This window comes from Cololabis saira, unplaced genomic scaffold (genome assembly GCF_033807715.1).
Source record: "Cololabis saira isolate AMF1-May2022 unplaced genomic scaffold, fColSai1.1 scf075, whole genome shotgun sequence".
In the NCBI taxonomy this organism is placed as follows: Eukaryota; Metazoa; Chordata; class Actinopteri; order Beloniformes; family Belonidae; genus Cololabis; species Cololabis saira.
Window position 1 is genome coordinate 35,001 of NW_026906239.1, and position 20,000 is coordinate 55,000.

Genomic DNA, 20,000 nt, shown 5'->3' on the forward strand with positions numbered 1-20,000 from the left:
CAGTCTCATATGATTTTTGAATTATCCTGCAGAACAGCAAATCTTACAGAATAACAGTGAAGGCGTGATGTCCGAACACTAGGCTCTGCTTAAACAAATCAATTTGTGACCAAATCTTGCATGAAATAACAACCACTCATAAAGAAATCAATCAGAATTTATTTACATACGGGTATCAAAAGGGATGTAAATAACTACCCGAATAAATCTGATGGCACACGACATTATTATAAAACCATTAACTAACAAAAAAAACAACAATCAATAAAATGAAACATAAACGTTAAATGCATGGAATGAAAAGAAAAGAATCAAATGTAATAATAATTAAAGCTGCAAGCAGCGATGAACGGGCCCTCGCACTCACGGCCACCGCCCCCCATAAGCATATCAGAAACGACACCACCCACGACTTCCTATGTCAAACCATTCAAAAGTTATAGCAGAAAAAAGGGACAACCAATCAGAAGAAGGGGTGGGGCTAATTCAGGCCAATGAAGGTCAAGGACTCCATACAGAATCTGATGACACCACCCACGACCCTCTATGTCAAACCATTCCAAAGTTATAGCAGAAAATCGGGACAACCAATCAGAAGAAGGGGCGGGGCTAATTTGCACCAATTATGGTCAAGGACTCAATACCGAGTCCGATGACACCACCCACGACTCTCTATGTCAAACCATTCAAAAGTTATAGCAGAAAAAAGTATTCTAGGGGGCGCTGTTGAGCCATTAGGCCACGCCCATTCATGCAAACCATGAAATATCAAATTTATCCCCTGGCCTGGCTTGGTGCAAAATTTGGTGACTTTTGGAGAACTATCAAATATGGACCAATCAGATGAAGGGGGCGCACTTTTTGGCGTCGAGTGTTGCCACGTTGACGCTTTTGAATGAGAAAAGTAATGCGCGTCGTCGCAGGAAGGAGACGCACATGTTGATGTAAAAAAAAAAACACACAAATTGCTGACAATAATCTTTGCATTGAGCTGGGATCGACCCCACTATCTCCCACCTGAAAGACGGTGACATTACCGCTGAGCCACGAATCAGCTTGGCCATTTTCTGACTGACTGACTTAGGAGATACCAACATAGCGATGTAATATGAGTCCCGAATTGTTTTTTCGTAATTTTTAAAATATTTGTAAGATATAAATATTAGTAATTGTGAATATTGAATATTGTTCTTTTGTGAATAGCATGTTCCAGTCTTTACTTCCTAGACACACACACTGCATGGAAGGGAGCGTTTGATTTATTGTTCACGTAACATTACTTTTATTTTTTCACAACCAAACCACGCACTTTATTTATGTCATTTGCACCGGGCAAGGACAAAAAATAAATGATTCCACCAAAATTCCAGACATTTTGGTGGTTGGCTGACACATTACCAGCATATTTCAAATATGTCAAACCATTCAAAAGTTATAGTCAGAAAATATGGACAACCAATCAGAAGAAGGGGCGGGGCTAATTCAGGCCAACGATGCTTAAGAACTCATTACAGAGTCCCATGACACCACCCACGACTTCCTATGTCAAACCATTAAAAAGTTATAGCAGAAAAAAGGGACAACCAATCAGAAGAAGGGGCGGGGCTAATTCAGGCCAATGAAGGTCAAGGACTCCATAAAGAATCTGATGACACCACCCACGACTTCCTATGTCAAACCATTCAAAAGTTATGGCAGAGAAAAGTTTTCTAGGGGGCGCTGTTGAGCCGTTAGGCCACGCCCATTAATGCAAACCATGAAATATCAAATTTATCGCCAGGCCTGGCTTGCATGCCAAATTTGGTGCCTTTTGGGGAACTATCAAATATGGACCAATCAGATGAAGGGGGGGTGCGCTTGTTGGCGTCTAGCGTCGCCACGGTAACACTTTTGAAAGAGAAAAGTAATGCGTGTAGTCGCAGGATGGAGACGCACATTTTGATGTATAACACATCTGGGTTCACGATACGGTTCGGGCCGTATTAATTCTCGAAGGAATGGCATATATTGCTCCAAAATTACGTGATTAATTAAGAATGTTCAAAATGGCCGACTTCCTGTTCGGTTTAGGCCATGGCGCCAAGAGACTTTTCTTTAAGTAGCGACATGATAAAGATGTGTACCGATTTTCGTTCATGTACGTCAAACCGTATTCTGGGGCTTGAGGCGCAAAGTTTTTTCTGGCTGAAACAATCAGATGAAGGGTGGGCGCGCTTTTTGCCATCTAGCGTCGCCACGGTAACGCTTTTGAGAGAGAAAAGTAATGCGTGGTGTCGGAGGATGGAGACGCACATTTTGATGTATAACACACATGGGGGCTCGTTACGGTTCGGGCCGTATTAACTGCCGAAGGAATGGCATAAATTTCGCCAAAATGACACGATTAAAGTATTCTAGGGGGCGCTGTTGAGCCATTAGGCCACGCCCATTCATGCAAACCATGAAATATCAAATTTATCCCCAGGCCTGGCTTGGTGCAAAATTTGGTGACTTTTGGAGAACTATCAAATATGGACCAATCAGATGAAGGGGGCGCACTTTTTGGCGTCGAGTGTTGCCACGTTAACGCTTTTGAATGAGAAAAGTAATGCGCGTCGTCGCAGGAAGGATACGCACATGCTGATGTAAAAAAAAACACAAATTGCTGACAATAATTTTTGCATTGAGCTGGGATCGATCCCACGATCTCCCACACGAAAGACGGTGACATTACCGCTGAGCCACGAATCACCTTGGCCTTTTTCTGACTGACTGAGTTAGGAGATACCAACATAGCGATGTAATCTGAGTCCCAAATTGTTTTTTCGTAATTTTTAAAATATTTGTAAGATATAAATATTAGTAAAACCCCACTATTTGTTCTTTTGTGAATAGCATGTTCCAGTCTTTACTTCCTAGACACACACACTGCATGGAAGGGAGCGTTTGATTTATTGTTCACGTAACATTACTTTTATTTTTTCACAACCAAACCACGCACTTTATTTATGTCATTTGCACCGGGCAAGGACAAAAAATAAATGATTCCACCAAAATTCCAGAGATTTTTGTGGTTGGCTGACACATTACCAGCATATTTCAAATATGTCAAACCATTCAAAAGTTATAGTCAGAAAATATGGACAACCAATCAGAAGAAGGGGCGGGGCTAATTCAGGCCAACGAAGCTTAAGAACTTATTACAGAGTCCCATGACACCACCCACGACTTCCTATGTCAAACCATTAAAATGTTATAGCAGAAAAAAGGGACAACCAATCAGAAGAAGGGGCGGGGCTAATTCAGGCCAATGAAGGTCAAGGACTCCATAAAGAATCTGATGACACCACCCACGACTTCCTATGTCAAACCATTCAAAAGTTATGGCAGAGAAAAGTTTTCTAGGGGGCGCTGTTGAGCCGTTAGGCCACGCCCATTAATGCAAACCATGAAATATCAAATTTATCGCCAAGTCTGGCTTGCATGCAAAATTTGGTGACTTTTGGGAAACTATCAAATATGGACCAATCAGATGAAGGGGGGGCGCGCTTTTTGGCGTCTAGCGTCGCCACGGTAACACTTTTGAAAGAGAAAAGTAATGCGCATAGTCGCAGGATGGAGACGCACATTTTGATGTATAACACATCTGGGTTCACGATACGGTTCGGGCCGTATTAATTCTCGAAAGAATGGCATATATTGCTCCAAAATTACGTGATTAATTAAGAATGTTCAAAATGGCCGACTTCCTGTTCGGTTTAGGCCATGGCGCCAAGAGACTTTTCTTTAAGTAGCGACTTGATAAAGATGTGTACCGATTTTCGTTCATGTACGTCAAACCGTATTCTGGGGCTTGAGGCGCAAAGTTTTTTCTGTCTGAACCAATCAGATGATGGGTGGGCGCGCTTTTTGGCGTCTAGCGTCGCCACGGTAACGCTTTTGAGAGTGAAAAGTAATGCGTGGTGTCGGAGGATGGAGACGCACATTTTGATGTATAACACACATGGGGGCTCGTTACGGTTCGGGCCGTATTAACTGCCGAAGGAATGGCATAAATTTCGCCAAAATGACACGATTAATTCAAAATGGCCGACATCCTGTTCGGTTTCGGGCATGACTCCAAGAGACTTTTCTTTAAGTTGTGCAATGATACAGGTGTGTACTGATTTTTGTGCATGTAGGTCAAACCGTATCGTGGGGCTTGAGGCACAAAGTTTTCCGGGGGGCGCTGTTGAGCCATTTTGCCACGCCCATTAATGCAAACCATAAAATATCAAATTTTTCGCCAGGCCTGGTTTGCGTGCAAAATTTGGTGACTTTTTGGGCACGTTTAGGGGGGCAAAAAGGCCCTCCTTTCGTCAGAAAAATAATAATAAATAATAATAATAATAATTAAAGCTGCAAGCAGCGATGAACGGGCCCTCGCACTCACGTCCACCGCCCCCCATAAGCATATCAGAAATGACACCACCCACGACTCTCTATGTCAACCCATTCAAAAGTTATAGCAGAAAAAAGGAACAACCAATCAGAGGAAGGGGCGGGGCTAGTTCAGGCCAATGAAGGTCAAGGACTCATTACAGAGTCCCATGACACCACCCACAACTTCCTATGTCAAACCATTCAAAAGTTATGGCAGAGAAAAGTATTCTAGGGGGCGCTGTTGAGCCGTTAGGCCACGCCCATTAATGCAAACCATTAAATATCAAATGTATCACCAGGCCTGGCTTGCATGCAAAATTTGGTGACTTTTGGAGAACTATCAAATATGGACCAATCAGATGAAGGGGACGAGCGCTTTTTCACGTCTAGCGTCGCCACGGTAACACTTTTGAAAGAGAAAAGTAATGTGCGTCGTCGCAGGAAAGAGACGCACATCTTGATGTAAAAAAAACACAAAATTTGCTTACAAAAATTTCAGCATCCTGCCAGGCTCGAACTCCCAACCACCGGCACCAAAGACCGCAATGATCTGGTTGAGCTATACCTCAGCTGATACATCACTTTGACTTACTGGCTTAGGACAGACCAAGATAGCGATATTATGTCTAGGACTTTTTTTTCCAAATTTTTTAAATATTTGTAAGGTATAAATATTTGTAAAACAGTACTATTTTATTATTACTTTTTCTTTAACCATTCTACCGAGGTTCTAACCGGGCTGAGCACGGGACTGTTTCTAACGTCACCACATTACAACAGCTGATTGGTCGGGGGGCGGGGCCGTCATCACCCTACTCGCCACTGATTGGTCGGGGGGCGGGGCCGTCATCACCCTACTCGCCACTGATTGGTCGGGGGGCGGGCCGTCATCACCCTACTCGCCACTGATTGGTAGGGGGGCGGGGCCGGCAGACGTTTGAATCAGGAAGCGGGAGTCAAACCATTAAAAAGTTATAGCAGAAAAAAGGGACAACCAATCAGAAGAAAGGGCGGGGCTAATTAAGGCCAACGAAGCTTAAGGACTCATTACTGAGTCCCATGACACCACCCACAACTTCCTATGTCAAACCATTCAAAAGTTATGGCAGATAAAAGTATTCTAGGGGGCGGTGTTGAGCCGTTAGGCCACGCCCATTAATGCAAACCATGAAATATCAAATGTATCGCCAAGTCTGACTTGCATGCAAAATTTGATTACTTTTGGAGAACTATCAAATATGGACCAATCAGATGAAGGGGGGGCGCGCCTTTTGGCGTCTAGCGTCGCCACGGTAAGACTTTTGAAAGAGAAAAGTAATGCGTGTAGTCCCAGGATGGAGACGCACATTTTGATGTATAACACACCTGGGTGCACATTACGGTTCGGGCCGTATTAATTGCCGAAGGAATGGCATAAATTGCGCCAAAATTACACAATTAATTCAAAATGGCCGACTTCCTGTTGGGTTTCGGCCATGGCTCCAAGAGACTTTTCTTGAAGTTGTGCCATGATACAGGTGTGTAGCGATTTTCGTGCATGTACGTCAAACCGTATCGTGGGGCTTGAGGCACAAAGTTTTCCGGGGGGCGCTGTTGAGCCATTTTGCCACGCCCATTAATGTAAACCATAAAATATCAAATTTACCGCCAGGCCTGGCTTGCATGCCAAATTTGGTGCCTTTTGGGGAACTATCAAATATGGACCAATCAGATGAAGGGGGGGTGCGCTTGTGGGCGTCTAGCGTCGCCACGGTAACACTTTTGAAAGAGAAAAGTAATGCGTGTAGTCGCAGGATGGAGACGCACATGTTGATGTATATCACATCTGGGTGCACGATACGGTTCGGGCCGTATTAATTCTCGAAGGAATGGCATATATTACTCCAAAATTACGCGATTAATTCAGAATGTTCAAAATGGCCGACTTCCTGTTCGGTTTCGGCCATGGCGCCAAGAGACTTTTCTTTAAGTTGCGACATGATACAGGTGTGTACCGATTTTCGTTCATGTACGTCAAACCGTATTATGGGGCTTGAGGCTCAAAGTTTTTTCTGTCTGAACCAATCAGATGAAGGGTGGGCGTGCTTTTTGGCGTCTAGCGTCGCCACGGTAACGGTTTTTAACGAGAAAAGTAATGCGTGGTGTCAGAGGATGGAGACGCACATTTTGATGTATAACACACCTGGATGCACGTTACGGTTCGGGCCGTATTAACTGCCGAAGGAAGGCATAAATTTCGCCAAAATGACACGATTAATTCAAAATGGCCGACTTCCTGTTCGGTTTCTCGACATGACGCCCAGAGACTTTTCTTTAAGTTGCGACATGATACAGGTGTGTACCGATTTTCGTGCATGTACGTCAAACCGTATCGTGGGGCTTGAGGCACAAAGTTTTCAAGGGGGCGCTGTTGAGCCATTTTGCCACGCCCATTAATGCCAACCTATAAATATAAAATTTTTCGCCAGGCCTGGCTTGCATGCAAAATTTGGTGACTTTTTGGGCACGTTTAGGGGGGCAAAAAGGCCCTCCTTTCGTCAGAAAAATAATAATAATAATTAAAGCTGCAAGCAGCGATGAACGGGCCCTCGCACTCACGTCCACCGCCCCCCATAAGCATATCAGAAAAGACACCACCCACGACTTCCTATGTCAAACAATTAAAATGTTATAGCAGAAAAAAGGGACAACCAATGACAAGAAGGGGCGGGGCTAATTCAGGCCAATGAAGGTCAAGGACTCCATACAGAGTCCCATGACACCACCCACGACTTCCTATGTCAAACCATTCAAAGGTTATAGCAGAAAAAAGGGACAACCAATCAGAAGAAGAGGCGGGGCTAATTCTGACCAATGAAGGTCAAGGACTCCATAAATAATCTGATGACACCACCCACGACTTCCTATGTCAAACCATTCAAAAGTTACAGCAGAAAAAAGGGACAACCAATCAGAAGAAGGGGCGGGGCTAATTTAGGCCAACGAAGGTCAAGGACTCCATAAAGAATCTGATGACACCACCCACAACTTCCTTTGTCAAACCATTCAAAAGTTATGGCAGATAAAAGTATTCTAGGGGGCGCTGTTGAGCCGTTAGGCAACGCCCATTAATGCGAACCATGAAATATCAAATTTATCGCCAAGTCTGGCTTGCATGCAAAATTTGGTGACTTTTGGAGAACTATCAAATATGGACCAATCACATGAAGGGGGGGCGCGCCTTTTGGCGTTTAGCGTCGCCACGGTAACACTTTTGAAAGAGAAAAGTAATGCGTGGTGTCGCAGGATGTAGACGCACATTTTGATGTATAACACACTTGGGTGCACGTTACGGTTCGGGCTGAATTAACGGCCGAAGGAATGGCATAAATTTCGCCAAAATGACACAATTTATTCAAAATGGCCGACATCCTGTTCGGTTTCGGCCATGGCTCCAAGAGACTTTTCTTTAAGTTGTGCCATGATACAGGTGTGTAGCGATTCTCGTGCATGTACATCAAACCGTATTGTGGGGCTTGAGGCACAAAGTTTTCCGGGGGGCGCTGTTGAGCCATTTTGCCACGCCCATTAATGCAAACCATGAAAGATCAAATTTATCGCCAGGCCTGGCTTGCATGCCAAATTTGGTGCCTTTTGGGGAACTATCAGATATGGACCAATCAGATGAAGGGGGGGTGCGCTTGTTGGCGTCTAGCGTCGCCACGGTAACACTTTTCAAAGAGAAAAGTAATGCGTGTAGTCGCAGGATGGAGACGCACATTTTGATGTATAACACATCTGGGTTCACGATACGGTTCGGGCTGAATTAACTCTCGAAGGAATGGCATATATTGCTCCAAAATTACGCAATTAATTCAGAATGTTCAAAATGGCCGACTTCCTGTTCGGTTTCGGCCATGGCGCCAAGAGACTTTTCTTTTAGTTGCGACATGATACAGGAGTGTACCGATTTTCGTTCATGTACGTCAAACCGTATTATGGGGCTTGAGGCACAAAGTTTTTTCTGTCGAACCAATCAGGTGAAGGGTGGGCGCGCTTTTTGGCGTCTAGCGTCGCCACGGTAACGCTTTCGAAAGAGAAAAGTAATGCGTGTTGTCGCAGGATGGAGACGCACATTTTGATGTATAACACACTTGGGTGCACGTTACGGTTCGGGCTGAATTAACTTTCGAAGGAATGGCATAAATTTCGCCAAAATGACACGATTAATTCAAAATGGCCGACATCCTGTTCGGTTTCGGCAATGGCACCAGGAGACTTTTCTTTAAGTTGCCCCATGATACAGGTGTGTACCGATTTTCGTGCATGTACGTTAAACCGTATTGTGGTAATTGAGGCACAAAGTTTTCAAGGGGGCGCTGTTGAGCCATTTTACCACGCCCATTAATGCAAACCATTAAATATCAAATTTTTCGCCAGGCCTGACTTGGGTGCAAAATTTGGTGACTTTTTGGGCACGTTTAGGGGGGCAAAAAGGCCTTCCTTTTGTCAGGAAAATAATAATAATAATAATTAAAGCTGCAAGCAGCAATGAATGGGCCCTCGCACTCACGGCCACCGCCCCCCCTAAGCATATCAGAAACGACACCACCCACGACTTCCTATGTCAAACCATTCAAAAGTTATAGCAGAAAAAAGGGACAACCAATCAGAAGAAGGGGCGGGGCTAATTCAGGCCAACGAAGCTTAAGAACTCATTACAGAGTCCCATGACACCACCCACAACTTCCTATGTCAAACCATTCAAAAGTTATGGCAGATAAAAGTATTCTAGGGGGCGCTGTTGAGCCGTTAGGCAACGCCCATTAATGCAAACCATGAAATATCAAATTTATCGCCAAGTCTGTCTTGCATGCAAAATTTGGTGGCTTTTGGAGAACTATCAAATATGGACCAATCAGATTTCAAAATGGCCGACTTCCTGTTCGGTTTCGGCCATGGCTCCAAGAGAATTTTCTTTAAGTTGTGCCATGATACAGGTGTGTAGCGATTTTCGTGCATGTACGTCAAACCGTATTGTGGGGCTTGAGGCACAAAGTTTTCAAGGGGGCGCTTTTGAGCCATTTTACCACGCCCATTAATGCAAACCATGAAATATCAAATTTATCGCCAGGCCGGTCTTGCATGCCAAATTTGGTGCCTTTTGGGGAACTATCAAATATGGACCAATCAGATGAAGGGGAGGTGCGCTTGTTGGTGTCTAGCGTCGCCACGGTAACACTTTTGAAAGAGAAAAGTAATGCGTTTAGTCGCAGGATGGAGACGCACATTTTGATGTATGACACACCTGGGTGCACGTTATGGTTCGGGCTGAATTAATTCTCGAAGGAATGGCATATATTGCTCCAAAATTACAGGATTAATTCAGAATGTTCAAAATGGCCGACTTCCTGTTCCGTTTCGGCCATAGCGCCAAGAGACTTTTCTTTAAGTTGCGACATGATACAGGTGTGTACCGATTTTCGTTCATGTACGTCTAAACGTATTATGGGGCTTGAGGCGCAAAGTTTTTTCTGTCTGAACCAATCAGATGAAGGGTGGGCGCGCTTTTTGGCGTCTAGCGTCGCCACGGTAACGCTTATGAAAGAGAAAAGTAATGCGTGGTGTCGCAGGATGGAGACGAACATTTTGATGTATAACACACTTGGAGGCACGTTACGGTTCGGGCTGAATTAACTTTCGAAGGAATGGCATAACTTTCGCCAAAATGACACGATTAATTCAAAACGGCCGACATCCTGTTCGGTTTCGGGCATGACGCCAAGAGACTTTTCTTTAAGTTGCCCCATGATACAGGTGTGCACCGATTTTCGTGCATGTACGTCAAACCGTATCGTGGGGCTTGAGGCACAAAGTTTTCAAGGGGGCGCTGTTGAGCCATTTTGCCACGCCCATTAATGCAAACCATTAAATATCAAATTTTTCGCCAGACCTGACTTGGGTGCAAAATTTGGTGACTTTTTGGGCATGTTAAGGGGGGCAAAAAGGCCATCACTTTGTCAGAAGAAAAAAAAAAATAATAATAAAAATTCCTGCAAATACAATAGGGCCTTCGCACTGCAAGTGCTCGGGCCCTAATTAAAGCTGCAAGCAGCGATGAACGGGCCCTCGCACTCACCGCCACCGCCCCCCATAAACATATCAGAATTGACACCACCCATGACTTCCTATATCAAACCATTCAAAAGATATAGCAGAAAAAAGGGAGAACCAATCAGAAGAAGGGGCGGGGCTAATTCAGGCCAATGAAGGTCAAGGACTCCATACAGAATCTGATGACACCACCCACGACTCTCTATGTCAAACCATTCAAAAGTTATAGCAGAAAATCGGGACAACCAATCAGAAAAAGGGGCGGGGCTAATTAAGGCCAACGAAGCTTAAGAAGTCATTACAGAGTCCCATGACACCACCCACGACTCTCTATGTCAAACCATTCAAAAGTTATAGCAGAAAAAAGGGACAACCAATCAGAAGAAGAGGCGGGGCTAATTCAGGCCAATGAAGGTCAAGGGCTCCATAAAGAATCTGATTACACCACCCACGACTCTCTATGTCAAACCATTCCAAAGTTCTAGCAGAAAGTCGGGACAACCAATCAGAAGAAGGGGCGGGGCTAATTAAGGCTAACGAAGCTTAAGGACTCATTACAGAGTCCCATGACACCACCCACGACTTCCTATGTCAAACCATTCAAAAGTTATAGCAGAAAAAAGGGACAACCAATCAGAAGAAGGGACGGGGCTAATTAAGGCCAACGAAACTTGAGGACTCATTACAGAGTCCCATGACACCACCCACGACTCTCTATGTCAAACCATTCAAAAGTTATGGCAGATAAAAGTATTCTAGGGGGCGCTGTTGAGCCGTTAGGTCACGCCCATTAATGCAAACCATGAAATATCAAATATCAAGTCTGGCTTGCATGCAAAATTTGGTGACTTTTGGAGAACTATCAAATATGGACCAATCAGATGAAGGGGGGGCGCACCTTTTGGCGTCTAGCGTCGCCACGGTAACACTTTTGAAAGAGAAAAGTAATGCGCATAGTTGCAGGATGGAGATGCACATTTTGATGTATAACACACTTGGGGACACGTTACGGTTTGGGCTGAATTAACTGCCGAAGGAATGGCATAAATTTCGCCAAAATGACACGATTAATTCAAAATGGCCGACATCCTGTTCGGTTTCGGGCATGACCCCAAGAGACTTTTCTTTAAGTTGTGCCATGATACAGGTGTGTAGCGATTTTCGTGCATGTACGTCAAACCGTATTGTGGGGCTTGAGGCACAAAGTTTTCCGGGGGGCGCTGTTGAGCCATTTTGCCACGGCCATTAATGCAAACCATGAAATATCAAATTTATCGCCAGGCCTGGCTTGCATGCCAAATTTGGTGCCTTTTGGGGAACTATCAAATATAGACCAATCAGATGAAGGGGGGGTGCGCTTGTTGGCGTCTAGCGTCGCCACGGTAACACTCTTGAAAGAGAAAAGTAATGCGTGTAGTCGCAGGATGGAGACGCACATTTTGATGTATAACACATCTGGGTTCACGATACGGTTCGGGCTGAGTTAACTCTCGAAGGAATGGCATATATTGCTCCAAAATTACGCAATTAATTCAGAATGTTCAAAATGGCCGACTTCCTGTTCGGTTTCGGCCATGGCGCCAATAGACTTTTCTTTTAGTTGCGACATGATACAGGTGTGTACCGATTTTCGTTCATGTACGTCAAAGCGTATTATGGGGCTTGAGGCGCAAAGTTTTTTCTGTCTGAACCAATCAGATGAAGGGTGGGCACGCTTTTTGGCGTCTAGCGTCGCCACGGTAACGCTTTTCAAAGAGAAAAGTAATGCGTGTTGTCGCAGGATGGAGACGCACATTTTGATGTATAACACACTTGGGGGCACGTTACGGTTCGGGCTGAATTAACTTTCGAAGGAATGGCATAAATTTCGCCAAAATGACACGACTAATTCAAAATGGCCGACATCCTGTTCGCTTTCGGGCATGACCCCAAGAGACTTTTGTTTAAGTTGTCCCATGATACAGGTGTGTACCGATTTTCGTGCATGTACGTCAAACCGTATCGTGGGGCTTGAGGCACAAAGTTTTCAAGGGGGCGCTGTTGAGCCATTTTGCCACGCCCATTAATGCAAACCTTTAAATATCAAATTTTTCGCCAGGCCTGACTAGGGTGCAAAATTTGGTGACTTTTTGGGCATGTTAAGGGGGGCAAAAAGGCCTTCACTTTGTCAGGAAAATAATAATAATAATTAAAGCTGCAAGCAGCAATGAACGGGCCCTCGCACTCACGGCCACCGCCCCCCATCAGCATATCAGAAATGACACCACCCACGACTTCCTATGTCAAACCATTCAAAAGTTATAGCAGAAAAAAGGGACAACCAATCAGAAGAAGGGGCGGGGCTAATTTTCACCAATTATGGTCAAGGACTCTATACCGAGTCCCATGACACCACCCACGACTCTTTATGTCAAACCATTCAAAAGTTATGGCAGAGAAAAGTATTCTAGGTGGCGCTGTTGAGCCGTTAAGCCACGCCCATTAATACAAACCATGAAATATCAAATTTATCGCCAGGCCTGGCTTGCATGCAAAATTTGGTGACTTTTGGAGAACTATCAAATATTGACCAATCAGATGAAGGGACGCGCGCTTTTTCGCGGCTAGCGTCACCACGGTAACACTTTTGAAAGAGAAAAGTAATGCGCGTAGTCGCAAGATGAAGACGCACATTTTGATGTATAACACACCTGGGTGCACGTTACGGTTCGGGCCGTATTAATTGCCGAAGGAATGGCATAAATTGCGCCAAAATTACACAATAAATTAAAAATGGCTGACTTCCTGTTCGGTTTCGGCCATGGCTCCAAGAGACTTTTCTTTAAGTTGCGACATGATACAGTTGTGTACCGATTTTCATGCATGTACATCAAACCGTATTGTGGGGCTTGAGGCACAAAGTTTTCTAGAGGGCGCTGTTGAGCCATTTTGCCACGCCCATTAATGCAAACCATGAAATATCAAATGTATCGCCAGGCCTGCCTTGCATGCAAAATATGGTGACTTTTGGGGAACTATCAAATATGGACCAATCAGATGAAGGGGGGCGCCCTTTTTGCCGTCTAGCGTCGCCACGTTAACACTTTTGAAAGAGAAAAGTAATGCGCGTAGTCGCAGGATGGAGACGCACATTTTGATGTATAACACACCTGGGTGCACGTTACGGTTCGGGCCGTATTAACTGCCGAAGGAATGGCATAAATTGCGCCAAAGTGACACGATTAATTCAAAATGTTTAAAATGGCCGACTTCCTGTTCGGTTTCGGCCATGGCGCCAAGAGACTTTTCTGTAAGTTGCGACATGATACAGGTGTGTACCGATTTTCGTTCATGTACGTCACACTGTATTGTGGGGCTTGAGGCGCAAAGTTTTTTCTGTCTGAACCAACCAGATGAAGGGTGGGCGCGCTTTTTGGCGTCTAGCGTCGCCACGGTAACGCTTTTGAAAGAGAAAAGTAATGCGTGTAGTCGCAGGATAGAGACGCACATTTTGATGTATAACACACCTGGGTGCACATTACGGTTCGGGCCGTATTAACTGCCGAAGGAATGGCATAAATTGCGCCAAAGTGACACGATTAATTCAAAATGGCTGACTTCCTGTTCGGTTTCGGCCATGTCGCCAAGAGACTTTTCTTTAAGTTGTGTACTGATACAGGTGTGTAGCGATTTTTGTGCATGTACGTCAAACCATATTGTGGGGCTTGAGGCACAAAGTTTTCCGGGGGGCGCTGTTGAGCCATTTTGCCACGCCCATTAATGTAAACCATTAAATATCAAATTTTTCGCCAGGCCTGACTTGCATGCAAAATTTGGTGACTTTTTGGGCACGTTTAGGGGGGCAAAAAGGCCTTCCTTTCGTCAGAAGAAAAAGAAAAAGAAAAAGAAAAAGAAAAAAAAAAATTCCTACAGATACAATAGGGCCTTCGCACTGAAGGTGCTCGGGCCCTAATTAAAGCTGCAAGCAGCGATGAACGGGCCCTCGCACTCACGGCCATCGCCCCCATAAGCATATCAGAAATGACACCACCCACGACTTCCTATGTCAAACCATTCAAAAGATATAGCAGAAAAAAGGGACAACCAATCAGTAGAAGGGGCGGGGCTAATTCAGGCCAATGAAGGTCAAGGACTCCATACAGAATCTGATGACACCACCCACGACTCTCTATGTCAAACCATTCAAAAGTTATAGCAGAAAATCGGGACAACCAATCCGAAGAAGGGGCGGGGCTAATTTTCACTAATTATGGTCAAGGACTCAATACCGAGTCCCATGACACCACCCACGACTCTTTATGTCAAACCTTTCAAAAGTTATGGCAGAGAAAATTATTCTAGGGGGCGCTGTTGAGCCGTTAGGCCACGCCCATTAATGCAAACCATGAAATATCAAATGTATCGCCAGGCCTGGCTTGCGTGCAAAATTTGGTGACTTTTGGAGAACTATCAAATATGGACCAATCAGATGAAGGGGGGCACGCTTTTTGGCGTCTAGCGTCGCCACGGTAACACTTTTGAAAGAGAAAAGTAATGCGTGTAGTTGCAAGATGAAGACGCACATTTTGATGTATAACAAACTTGGGGGCACGTTACGGTTCGGGCCGTATTAACTGCCGAAGGAATGGCATAAATTGCGCCAAAGTGACACGATTAATTCAAAATGGCTGACTTCCTGTTCGGTTTCGGCCATGTCGCCAGGAGACTTTTCTTTAAGTTGTGTACTGATACAGGTGTGTAGCGATTTTTGTGCATGTACGTCAAACCGTATTGTGGGGCTTGAGGCACAAAATTTTCCAGGGGGCGCTGTTGAGCCATTTTGCCACGCCCATTAATGTAAACCATTAAATATCAAATTTTTCGCCAGGCCTGACTTGCATGCAAAATTTGGTGACTTTTTGGGCACGTTTAGGGGGGCAAAAAGGCCCTCCTTTCGTCAGAAGAAAAAAGAAAGAAAGAAAGAAAAAAAAAAAATTCCTACAGATACAATAGGGCCTTCGCACTGAAGGTGCTCGGGCCCTAATAATAATAAAAATTCCTGCAAATACAATAGGGCCTTCGCTCTGAAGGTGCTCGGGCCCTAATAAAAATTCCTGCAAATACAATAGGGCCTTCGCACTGCAAGTGCTCGGGCCCTAATAATAATAACGCGAAGAATTCCTACAGATACAATAGGGCCTTCGCACTGAAGGTGCTCGGGCCCTAATAAAGATGATAAAGAACACAATAATGATAACGTACAGTAATACGCATACAGTAATCTCATTAAACATAAGTTCAGCTTTACACCGTTCTAACTGACTGATCGCCCAAACGCCACCTCACGTCTCCTCTGGATTCTGGATCTGCGGGCTCTGTCGGTGGTGACCGGGTTCCTGCCGGGGTTCCCGGTGTCGGAGAGGTCCGGTTCAGCTTTGACCCCACCGCCGATCGCTTCTGGCGGGGATGCTCCGATAGCGAGCGGTCCCTCAGTCTCTGTCCTGCTCCTACTTCAAAAAGAAAAGGGCAACAGTTGCTGCAGCGGCGCCTCACGCCGGCTCTCTGGTCCTGACCGCGGCCTCAACACCGGCCTTGTTGCGACGGGGGGGCCGGTTCCTCCTTCGGAACGTCGGCTCACGTCCCTTGTGTGTCGCAGGGCTGCGGGAGGGGTTCGCGGGTCCAAGGCTGGAGCTTCTACAGCGGGTTCTGGCGGAGCAATCTTCCTGGACGCACGGTCCCTGGTGTGGAGAAAGTGCTCAAAGGAAGAAAGGAGTTAGCAGACAGAAAGAGTTGAGAGCGCCGTGCTCTGGTATCGGATTTTACGCCCGGCCTGTTAATGCAGGTCCGGAACGGCTCCCCCCCCACCCCAGGCTCTCGGGGAGTAGATGCGGCAGCGGCTGCACCGTCGGCAGGCACGTCTTGTCCGGTCCGCTGGCTGAGGGAGAGAGTGAGCACTGGGCAGGAAGGGAGCTTTTGAGTTTCGCGGGCTGCGTGATGTCACCAGCCCCTGGCAAGTGATTGGGTGCTTCCCGCTTTTGGGCTTGGGGCGGTTTTACTGAGAGGGACAGTCCCCCCCTTCAGAGCTTGCTTCCTGGGGCTCCATTTAGTCTGACCCCCCCTGGTGTCGTCACCCCAGGGAGTCTGTCCCTGGTCCCTTTGCGTTGTCTTTTCCTTTGTTCCTCCAGGTCTGGCAGGAACCCTGCTGGGTTTGTGGGGGCTATACTGCGCCTGACCCCCCTCCCAGGTGTCGTAAACCCCATGGAGTCTGTTATCTGGTCTGGAGTCATGCAGCATAAACTTTGGCTTGGCTTCGGCCCTTTACTGGCCCAAGAGAAATGTTCACCCACTCACATATGTCATGAATTCATAATCATATTAGTCCAATAGTCCAACACCTGGTATTCCCAGGCGGTCTCCCATCCAAGTACTAACCAGGCCCGACCCTGATTAGCTTCCGAGATCAGATGAGATCAGGCGCATCCAGGCTGGTATGGCCGTAAGCAGAATCTGCTGCTTGAAATACCTCTTATATGGAGTTGAAGATAAGTCATAGAATATAAGTCATTGATTTCTTGGTGATAAGAATTTAGAAGCGCTTATTTGTTGGAGTTAAAGTGCCTTAACCATGTGCAAAACACTTTAGGACATGAGCTGTCGCTGTTACCACGTTGAAATTTGTGTGGGTAGATTAAGCGAGAGCGCTCTCTGCTGGTTGAAAATGCTTACAGCACCTGGTATTCCCAGGCGGTCTCCCATCCAAGTACTAACCAGGCCCGACCCTGCTTAGCTTCCGAGATCAGATGAGATCGGGCGCATCCAGGCTGGTATGGCCGTAAGCAGAAGCTGCAGCTTGAAATACCTCTGATATGGAGTTGAAGATAAGTCATAGAATATAAGTCATTGATTTCTTGGTTTTATTTGTTGGAGTTAAAGTGCCTTAACCATGTGCAAAACACTTTAGGACGTGAGCTGTCGCTGTTACCACGTTGAAATATGTGTGGGTAGATTAAGCGTGAGCGCTCTCTGCTGGTTGAAAAAGCTTACAGCACCTGGTATTCCCAGGCGGTCTCCCATCCAAGTACTAACAAGGCCTGACCCTGCTTAGCTTCCGAGATCAGACGAGATCGGGCGCATTCAGGCTGGTATGGCCGTAAGCAGAAGCTGCAGCTTGAAATACCTATTATATGGAGTTGAAGATAAGTCATAGAATATAAGTCATTGATTTGTTGGTTTTATTTGTTGGAGTTAAAGTGCCTTAACCATGTGCAAAACACTTTAGGACGTGAGCTGTCGCTGTTACCACGTTGAAATATGTGTGGCTAGATTAAGCAAGACCGTTCTCTGCTGGTTGAAAAAGCTTACAGCACCTGGTATTCCCAGTCGGTCTCCCATCCAAGTACTAACCAGGCCCGACCCTGCTTAGCTTCCGAGATCAGACTAGATCGGGCTCATCCAGGCTGGTATGGCCGTAAGCAGAAGCTGCAGCTTGAAATACCTCTGATATGGAGTTGAAGATAAGTCATAGAATATAAGTCATTGATTTGTTGGTTTTATTTGTTGGAGTTAAAGTGCCTTAACCATGTGCAAAACACTTCAGGACGTGAGCTGTCGCTCTTACCACGTTGAAATATGTGTGGGTAGATTAAGCGAGAGCGCTCTCTGCTGGTTGAAAAAGCTTACAGCACCTGGTATTCCCAGGCGGTCTCCCATCCAAGTACTAACCAGGCCCTACGCTGCTTAGCTTCCGAGATCAGACGAGATCGGGCGCATCCAGGCTGGTATGGCCATAAGCCGAAGCTGCAGCTTGAAATACTTCTTATATGGAGTTGAAGATAAGTCATATAATACAAGTCATTGATTTGTTGGTGATAATAATTTAGAAGCGCTTATTTGTTGGAGTTAAAGTGCCTTAACCATGTGCAAAACACTTTAGGACGTGAGCTGTCGCTGTTACCACGTTGAAATATGTGTAGGTAGATTAAGCGAGAGCGCTCTCTGCTGGTTGAAAATGCTTACAGCACCTGGTATTCCGAGGCGGTCTCCCATCCAAGTACTAACCAGGCCCGACCCTGCTTAGCTTCCGAGATCAGACGAGATCGGGCGCATCCAGGCTGGTATGGCCGTAAGCAGAATCTGCTGCTTGAAATACCTCTTATATGGAGTTGAAGATAAGTCATAGAATATAAGTCATTGATTTGTTGGTTTTATTTGTTGGAGTTAAAGTGCCTTAACCATGTGCAAAACACTTTAGGACGTGAGCTGTCGCTGTTACCACGTTGAAATATGTGTGGGTAGATTAAGCGAGAGCGCTCTCTGCTGGTTGAAAAAGCTTACAGTACCTGATATTCCCAGGCGGTCTCCCATCCAAGTACTAACCAGGCCCGACCCTGCTTAGCTTCCGAGATCAGACGAGATCGGGCGCATCCAGGCTGGTATGGCCGTAAGCAGAAGCAGCAGCTTGAAATACCTCTTATATGGAGTTGAAGATAAGTCATATAATATAAGTCATTGATTTGTTGGTGATAATAATTTAGAAGCGCTTATTTGTTGGAGTTAAAGTGCCTTAACCATGTGCAAAACACTTTAGGACGTGAGCTGTCGCTGTTACCACGTTGAAATATGTGTGGGTAGATTAAGCGAGAGCGCTCTCTGCTGGTTGAAAATGCTTACAGCACCTGGTATTCCCAGGCGGTCTCCCATCCAAGTACTAAACAGGCCAGACCCTGCTTAGCTTCCGAGATCAGACGACATCGGGCGCATCCAGGCTGGTATGGCCGTAAGCTGAAGCTGAAGCTGCAGCTTGAAATACCTCTTATATGGAGTTGAAGATAAGTCATATAATATAAGTCATTGATTTGTTGGTGATAATAATTTAGAAGCGCTTATTTGTTGGAGTTAAAGTGCCTTAACCATGTGAAAAACACTTTTGGACGTGAGCTGTCGCTCTTACCACGTTGAAATATGTGTGGGTAGATTAAGCGAGAGCGCTCTCTGCTGGTTGAAAAAGCTTACAGCACCTGGTATTCCCAGGCGGTCTCCCATCCAAGTACTAACCAGGCCCGACCCTGCTTAGCTTCCGAGATCAGATGAGATCGGGCGCATCCAGGCTGGTATGGCCGTAAGCTGAAGTTGCAGCTTGAAATACCTCTTATATGGAGTTGAAGATAAGTCATATAATATAAGTCATTGATTTGTTGGTGATAATAATTTAGAAGCACTTATTTGTTGGAGTTAAAGTGCCTTAACCATGTGCAAAACACTTTAGGACATGAGCTGTCGCTGTTACCACGTTGAAATATGTGTGGGTAGATTAAGCGAGAGCGCTCTCTGCTGGTTGAAAAAGCTTACAGCACCTGGTATTCCCAGGCGGTCTCCCATCCAAGTACTAACCAGGCCCGACCCTGCTTAGCTTCCGAGATCAGACGAGATCGGGTGCATCCAGGCTGGTATGGCCGTAAGCAGAAGGTGCTGCTTGAAATACCTCTTATATGGAGTTGAAGATAAGTCATACAATATAAGTCATTGAT

General features: G+C 45.6%; 8 non-coding genes and 2 pseudogenes across 8 annotated transcripts; all 10 read right to left on the reverse strand.

Annotated features, from left to right (window-relative positions):
* Positions 1 to 16,856: 16,856 nt before the first annotated feature.
* Positions 16,857 to 16,975, reverse strand: LOC133437196 (5S ribosomal RNA; annotated as a pseudogene).
* Positions 16,976 to 17,192: 217 nt separating this feature from the next.
* On the reverse strand, positions 17,193 to 17,311 carry LOC133437046 (5S ribosomal RNA). The gene has a single exon (XR_009780532.1). It is a non-coding gene; the product is annotated as a 5S ribosomal RNA (ribosomal RNA).
* A 199-nt stretch (positions 17,312 to 17,510) lies between these two features.
* Positions 17,511 to 17,629, reverse strand: LOC133437153 (5S ribosomal RNA). The gene has a single exon (XR_009780633.1). It is a non-coding gene; the product is annotated as a 5S ribosomal RNA (ribosomal RNA).
* Positions 17,630 to 17,828: 199 nt separating this feature from the next.
* LOC133437170 (5S ribosomal RNA) lies at positions 17,829 to 17,947 on the reverse strand. Its single transcript, XR_009780649.1, has one exon. It is a non-coding gene; the product is annotated as a 5S ribosomal RNA (ribosomal RNA).
* Positions 17,948 to 18,146: 199 nt separating this feature from the next.
* Positions 18,147 to 18,265, reverse strand: LOC133437091 (5S ribosomal RNA). The gene has a single exon (XR_009780574.1). It is a non-coding gene; the product is annotated as a 5S ribosomal RNA (ribosomal RNA).
* A 217-nt stretch (positions 18,266 to 18,482) lies between these two features.
* LOC133437062 (5S ribosomal RNA) lies at positions 18,483 to 18,601 on the reverse strand. Its single transcript, XR_009780545.1, has one exon. It is a non-coding gene; the product is annotated as a 5S ribosomal RNA (ribosomal RNA).
* Positions 18,602 to 18,800: 199 nt separating this feature from the next.
* On the reverse strand, positions 18,801 to 18,919 carry LOC133437072 (5S ribosomal RNA). Its single transcript, XR_009780555.1, has one exon. It is a non-coding gene; the product is annotated as a 5S ribosomal RNA (ribosomal RNA).
* A 217-nt stretch (positions 18,920 to 19,136) lies between these two features.
* On the reverse strand, positions 19,137 to 19,255 carry LOC133437186 (5S ribosomal RNA; annotated as a pseudogene).
* A 223-nt stretch (positions 19,256 to 19,478) lies between these two features.
* Positions 19,479 to 19,597, reverse strand: LOC133437214 (5S ribosomal RNA). The gene has a single exon (XR_009780679.1). It is a non-coding gene; the product is annotated as a 5S ribosomal RNA (ribosomal RNA).
* A 217-nt stretch (positions 19,598 to 19,814) lies between these two features.
* Positions 19,815 to 19,933, reverse strand: LOC133437110 (5S ribosomal RNA). Its single transcript, XR_009780593.1, has one exon. It is a non-coding gene; the product is annotated as a 5S ribosomal RNA (ribosomal RNA).
* Between the last annotated feature and the right edge of the window lie 67 nt (positions 19,934 to 20,000).